Genomic DNA, 7,473 nt, shown 5'->3' on the forward strand with positions numbered 1-7,473 from the left:
TGAGAAGGAATAACTTGCATTCCACTTAAACCTGGTTCACCATCTCGGTGCCAACCAGAGCCGAAACAAAGTCTGGGGCTTCTACATCCCACACAGATAGGGAAACAACAGCCCCTAGGCCAAACTGCGCCAGATTGTGCGCAATTAAATTACAGCCCCTACGACAAAACCTGAAATCATAAGACTCAAAGGAAAGCCGGCATAAACTTCTAGCTTCTCTGAAGAGGACGCCCAGCTCTGCAGCATCATACTCCCGCCCATTTAGAGCATTAATCATTGTTAGGCAATCAGACTCAAAAACGACACGCTGAGCCCCCAAAACAGCAGCCCCATCAATTGCCATCATGCACGCACTGAGCTCAGCTTGGAGGGGGCTCCTGATGTGCTCCAACTTGCCAGCCGCCGCTGCGATAAAATTGCCCATCTCGTCCCTAGCAATGAAACCCCATGCTCCAGCCTCAGCCTCTTGATGGAACGCTGCGTCCATGTTAAATTTAACCACTCCAGGTTCAGGTGGCACCCATCGTTGGTCTGTCACTGACGGAGGGATGCTCTGCTGCTGCACGCTACAAAAATCTTGCAAGTGCCTAGTAATAAACCCACTAACCTCCTGTGCAGTCCCCTGCTTTTCGCCGGCGTTGGTTTTATTCCTTGCTGTCCACCAATCCCAGAGGAGAATAGCCACACGCAACCTCTTATCTGTTGGCAGCGAACATATTTGCTTGATCACCTGGTAGGAATCATGGCAATCACTTAGCATCAGCCGGACATCCTCAAGGTTCTGCTCCCTCCACACAGCTTTCACCTTCTTACATTTAAGGAAAAGATGCCCCCCATCCTCATCAAGCCTCAGGCACATAGGACACAGAGTATCAAGCTCCACATGCTTCCGCTTAATATTCATTCTCGTTGGCAGGCTGTTATGCGCCAAACGCCACAGGAACATGCGAACTTTCCCCGGCAGATCAAGCTTCCAGATGTGTTGCCATTGCTCCCTAGCCTGCACCTGACCGGTAGACCCCTCCGCGTCCTGGTGCTTCTTTGTTTCTTTCAGACTCACCCCCAGTTGGTATGCCGATTTGACCGAGAAAAGCCCTCTTTTGTCATAGTGCCAGGAGAGAAAATCCTCCATCCCCGCTCTGAGAGGGATCGCTAAAATGATCTTGGCGTCCTCCTGTGTGAAAAGCTCCCTCACGAGAGCCTCGTCCCAGTTCTCGGTAACGGGGTTTATGAGCTCATTCACCTTTGAGATGATCGACTGCCCCTGCTGGGCTACCGGTCGCCTCGTCGACCCTCTCGGCAGCCATGGGTCTGACCAAACCTTCACCTGCGTCCCATCTCCGATACGCCACACAATCCCCTCTTTTAGTAGATCACGACCTCTTAAGATGCTCCTCCATGTGTATGACATACCTGGTTGTTCCGTTGCCTCTATAATGGAGCAATTCGGGAAATATTTTGCCTTCAGTACCACGGCACAAAGCGACCCTGGATCAGCCTCCAACTCTGTCGTGCAAGCATCGCCATATTGAAAATATGGAGATCCCGAAAGCCAAGCCCCCCTTCCCTCTTCGTCCTCATGAGCTTGTCCCAGGCAATCCAGTGACATTTGTGCTTCCCATCTTGTTGGTTCCACCAGTAACGGCACACCATCGCGTTTATCTCCTCGCAAAGACTCTTGGTCAAGTCGAAACATGACATCGCATAGGTAGGAATTGCCTGGGCAACTGCTTTAATCAAAGTTTCTTTTCCAACTTTTGACAAAAGCTTCTCCAACCAACCCTGGATCTTGCGCCAAATCATCTCTTTTATGTACTCAAACTCTTTGCTCTTTGTTGCCCCGATGTGCACAGGCAAACCCAAATACCTCTCATTCTGAGATTCAGCTGGGATCCCAAGAACTTGGAGGACCTGCAGCTTATTTTGGTTACTTGTTTTCTTGCTAAAAAACGCCGAGGACTTGTCCCTATTGATTTTCTGGCCTGATTGAGCCTCATACAGAGCAAGGATCTCCTGCAATCGAGTAGCACTCGCCTCATTTGCCCTCATTACAATCAAGGAATCGTCCGCGAAAAAGAGATGGTTTATACTTGGTGCACCCTGACATACCTGAACCCCCTCAATTGTCCTCTCGACCTCAGCTTGCTGCAGTAACCTGGAGAAGGCCTCCGCACAAATGATGAAAAGGTACGGAGATAAAGGATCTCCTTGACGCAGTCCCCTCTGTGGGTGAAAAGAGTCAGTTAACTTTCCATTGACCTTCACACGGTAAGAAACCGATCGAACACAATTCATAATCAGACTCACCCAAGTAGGAGCGAAACCCATAGTGTGCATCATGCGTTCCAGGAAGTTCCACTCCACCCGATCATACGCCTTGCTCATATCAAGCTTGACTGCCACCAAGCCTTGCCTTCCTCCCTTCTTTGTATGCATCAAGTGAGTGATCTCATAGGCCAACAGCACATTGTCCGTGATCATGCGCCCCGGAACAAAAGCTGACTGCGATGGGGAGATCAATTCCGGAAGGATCATTTTCAGACGGTTAGCCAAGACCTTTGAGATGAGCTTATATAGAACATTACATAGGCTGATTGGTCGGTCTGTGTGAGAGACTCCGGATTCTTTACCTTTGGTATCAACACAATGGTTGTTTCATTCCATCCCTCAGGCATCACTCCTCCGTTCAACACCCGCAACACCTCTTCTTGCAGTTTTGGACCCACCATATACCAAAATTTCTTATAAAACACAGCTGGCATCCCGTCCGGTCTAGGAGCTTTCAGGTCACCAATGGCATCAAGAGCAAACTTAACCTCTTCCCCGGTAAACGGTTTAGAAAGTGTGGCGTTCATTTCCGGAGTGACAGAAGCAGGGATGTGCTGAAAAATTTCCTCATTTAGTGGCCCTGCAGATGAAACAAACAAACTTTTGTAGTAGTTAGTAATAAAGGGCCCTAGCTCTTCCTCCCTCTCCACTACACTTCCATCACTCCTTCTCAACTTACTGATCTTGTTTATCCTTCTCCGTTCAGAGGCGTGGGCATGGAAGAAACCCGTGTTACGGTCACCATATCTGAGCCAGTTGACATGTGCCCTTTGCTGCCAATACAAGTTGTACTGGTCCTCCAGCCGGTTCAGCCTATACCTCAGAAGATGCTCTTGGCAAACTCGCTGTTGCTTAATTGCACCCCTCCTACACCACTCCAGCTCTCTCTTAACCTTCTTTATTCGATGCTTCAGCTCTCCCAGTACCTCCCTGTCCCATTTCAATAAACTCCGTCCCACCATCCTCAGAGCCTCCCCAACCGAACCTCCCCCATCACCAAAGGCCCTATTCCACGCCTCCTCCACGACCTCCTGGCAGCCCTCCTCTTGCAGCCATCGTGCCTCAAACCGAAAACACTGTGGACTCCCGCCCCCATCACTTGACACGCTTTGACCATTTAGTACAGCAATTATAGGGCGATGGTCCGAATGTCTGGAAGAGATAAGGTTGGAAGTGCATGCATGTGAATTATTTTAGCTGGTCAGCTGCCGTCTAAGCTTATCCATGTGAAGAGATAAAGTTGTCTATTTCGAAGAGATAAGGTCAGGATGGTTCCAATGAAGATCAAATATGTGTATTTTATTATTATCCTTTATTGTTTTGAGAATAATACTTTATTATTTTATACTATAGTTAAATAAAAATGTCTCAAATTAATATATCCCTCTATCCATATTATTTGTTTTAGATTTGTCTAGATATGGATGTATCTAAAACCAGACGATTTTAGACACAGATACCAAACGGTTTAAGATACATTCGTCCGTAGCTACACAAATTTAAGACAAATAATATGTATCTCAAATCATTAGATATATCTGTATCTAGACAAAATAAAAACAAATAATATGAATCAGAGTGAGTATCTTTATTTTTAAGAATGCGAATGAGACAGATAAAATGCATAATAAAAGGATGTACTGATTGTCAACTCATGACTATGTAAGGTCCAAAATACAAATGCAATATTTGTATAAGTGTATCTATCACTCATCCGAGCACATTTGGAATAAGTGCATATATGATCTACCACGTGCTATTCACTTATGAATCGTGACACATATTTTTTTGGTTTTTTTATGTGCTTATATTTATATGGGTTCAAGAAAGGGATTTTTTGGTTTTTTATGTGATTATATTTATATGGGTTCATGAAAGGAGAGTAAATTTCCCCATGATACTATTCTAACTTTTAGTTGCATTTATTCAAAATGTGCTTGGTGGTCCATTAAGATGACAATAATTTTTCCCACAACTTCCCTCTGATTGGTGGTCGTGCTAGCAGGAGGAAGATGCGTCGGTTGGCTATGGCGGGAGCAACGGATCGGCGAGGTATTACGCCATCATCCCGTGGAGGACATGTACAAGATGTTTGTAGTGCGTGATATGCCACCATGTCTTCATTGGTGATTCGGTTCTTGCTTGTCATTGAAGCGTCCTCTTCTGGGCACCGCCAAATAGAAGCTCATGTCGCTAAGGAGTGAAGGTCTTGAGACATTTTTATCAGGGTTAGATTATGTGATATTTTTCCGTTGCAACGCACGGGCCTTTTTGCTAATGTGTGTGTGTGTGTGTGTATATATATATATATATATATATATATATATATATATATATATATAGGGAAAATCCATCCTACCATCCGGTGGTAGTTACCCCATATGTCTCATATACTACCATATGGTACTATATATACTACTTTATCATTTTAAATATATTCGTATATTATATCTAAGATATTTCAAACCAGTTATATGAAAAAATTGCATATAAGCCCACAGTTTTTGTTATATTTGTGAAATACGTACATATTTGTACGTAAAAAACAGCATACTCAAAACATGGTATATACTACCTAAAAATTAGTATATATACTACCTAATCATTGTTATATACTACATACTACACGTACATACTTTCGATTTTGACGGATACTGCATACAACATACAAAATAAAAGTGGTGGTAACTACCACTGCTTGTAGGAAACATTTGTCATATATATATAAAGACATCATTATAACTGTATTTCAGTAGAAACTCTATTTTTAGTTGATTCGGGTGCCAGATTTCGGGTTTGATTCGTGAGATTGGGCTCATATGCCTAGGTTTAACTTGTCACAACCCTCAAACATTTTTATGGTCTATTTAAAGTATCAACTCCATCTAAAACCCTATTGAAGCCCTTGCCGGGCCATTTTTTTCCAGCCCCTAATTATCCAGAATCAAATTTTGGGGGATTGTCCACAAAATTAGCAATCCACTTCTTTTTTGGGATTGTAGTATGAGTTGTGTGCTAAAAAATTTGTAGAGCCCTTGGACTAAAATAGTGTGCTAAATTGGCAACACTTGATTGCTTCAAACTCTTTCTTGTCGAATATGAGCATGAATGTGATTTACGAATATCATAAAGTGCTAAATATTACAATTCAAAATGCTGTAAAGTTTCCATCATAACAACATGGGTTCAACTACAAATAGAAGGAATAATCCTAAGTGTGATGCCAGGATAATTAAGCTACAGTAAAACTTTGCTAATGATGCCACGTCACCTCCGTTATTTTTGCTAATATCTCGTTAGTTCAAAATTGGTTCAAAAATTGAATTTGAAATATGGTAAACAACAAAAGTTTTCAAATATTAAAACAAAAATGTTCGGTGTGTGCAACTAAATGCCTAGGTAATTATGGTGAAGGAACCGTGCTTTTATAAAAGGCCTAAATATGTAAAAGGAATTAAAACAGAAAATAAATAAGATAAAAAGGAATAAAAACAAAACTAAAATTAACAACAAAAAAAAGGAAGAAAGACCCCCCCCCCACGCTGGGCCTTGGCCCAGCTGGCCACCCACCCTCAGCCCACTAGGCCCAGCCGACCGACCTCCCCCACTACTCCTTATCCACTTCCCCTCCCGAAACCCTAGCCGTCCACCACACTCGCCCACTCGTCCCACTTGCCCACCTCCCCCGATTGGATCGGGATCGAGGGAGGAGGCCACCGACGCCAACGACCGTAGCCGTCTCGCCGGCCCCCTCCCGCATCCTCGCACCCCCGTTCCCTCTCCCTCAGCGGCGCCCCTCGCCGCGCTTGCCGCGTCGCCCCCGACGCCCTGCGCCCGCCCTCCGTCGTCCGCTGCTGCCTGGAACGCCGCCCGTCGTCGGAGCCACCTCGCAGGACTGCCGCCGCCTCGTCATCTCCCTCGTCGGACCTCCCCGACCTCCGTCGAACCCGTTGCCATAGTCCCTACGGCCCTGCGGTGAGGCCCCCGACCTCCACTCCATTCTCCCTTCCCCGTGCCCCCGTTGTGCGCGTAGTAACGCCAGACCGCGCCCGCGCCCGACGCTGTCGGTGCCCCCTGCGGCACCCGCGCATCGCCTGTGTCCCGGACCTCCCTCACTCACGCGAGCCCCCGCCGGCGCCCTTTGCCTCCACCGCACCGTGGCCGGTTCCGCACTATCCCCTGCCCCCTGTGGCCACGCACTGCGTGCCGAGGCCGCCGCCGCACCTGCCCCCGCTGCCCCTGCCCGGCCGCGTCTGGCTGCGCCATGGCCGCCCCCTTCCTTCCCGGCGGCTGCGGCCGCCCGTTGTGGTGGCCGGCGACGCCTCGTCGTCCCCCCTCCCGTTGGCCTGGGCAGGCGCCCGTCGCCCGCTACCACCCGAACCGCGCCTGGGTCCGCCCCATCGGGCGCCCGTAACCGCCCGCACACTCACGGGGCTCCGCCCCAGCAACCGCGCCCGTTAGCCCGCCCGCTAAGGCCCCAGGGCCAATGACAGGCGGGCCCCGCCCAGAAAGTATTTTAAAAAAAAGGAATTAAAAATAATGATAAAATAAATAAATAAATAATATCAATTAATTAATTAATTAATTAAAGAATTAATAACTTAATTAATTCTATTAACTAACTATTAAACCAAATTAACCTGCTAATTAATCTGTCTAAACAGTTAGTTAGTTAGTTAGGCAATGACATGCGGGACCCCCATGTCAGGTTGACCAGGTCAACTGCTGACGTCATGCTGACGTCAGCAATCACTATTCTGGATAATGTTAGGGGTAAATAATTAAATAAATTCTAAAAATGATTAAATCTTTTAAAATTAATATAAAATAAACCGCAGCTCGGATGGAAAAACTTTGTACATGAAAGTTGCTCAGAACGATGAGACAATTCCGGATACGCAGCCTGTTCGTCCGCCACGCGTCCCTAGCATAGTGAACCTGCAACATTTCACCTCCGGTTCATCTACCCGAAAACGTGAAACGCCGGGGATACTTTCCCGGATGTTTCCCCCCTTCACCGGTATCACCTACTACCGCGTTAGGGCACACCGAACACTGCGTCTTGCCTTGTTACGCTTTTGTGATGCTTTGTTTGCTCTGTTATTTATTGTGTTCCCTCTTCGTTACTTCTTTCCGGTAGACCCC

This window comes from Triticum dicoccoides, chromosome 7B (genome assembly GCF_002162155.2).
Source record: "Triticum dicoccoides isolate Atlit2015 ecotype Zavitan chromosome 7B, WEW_v2.0, whole genome shotgun sequence".
Lineage (NCBI taxonomy): Eukaryota > Viridiplantae > Streptophyta > Magnoliopsida > Poales > Poaceae > Triticum > Triticum dicoccoides.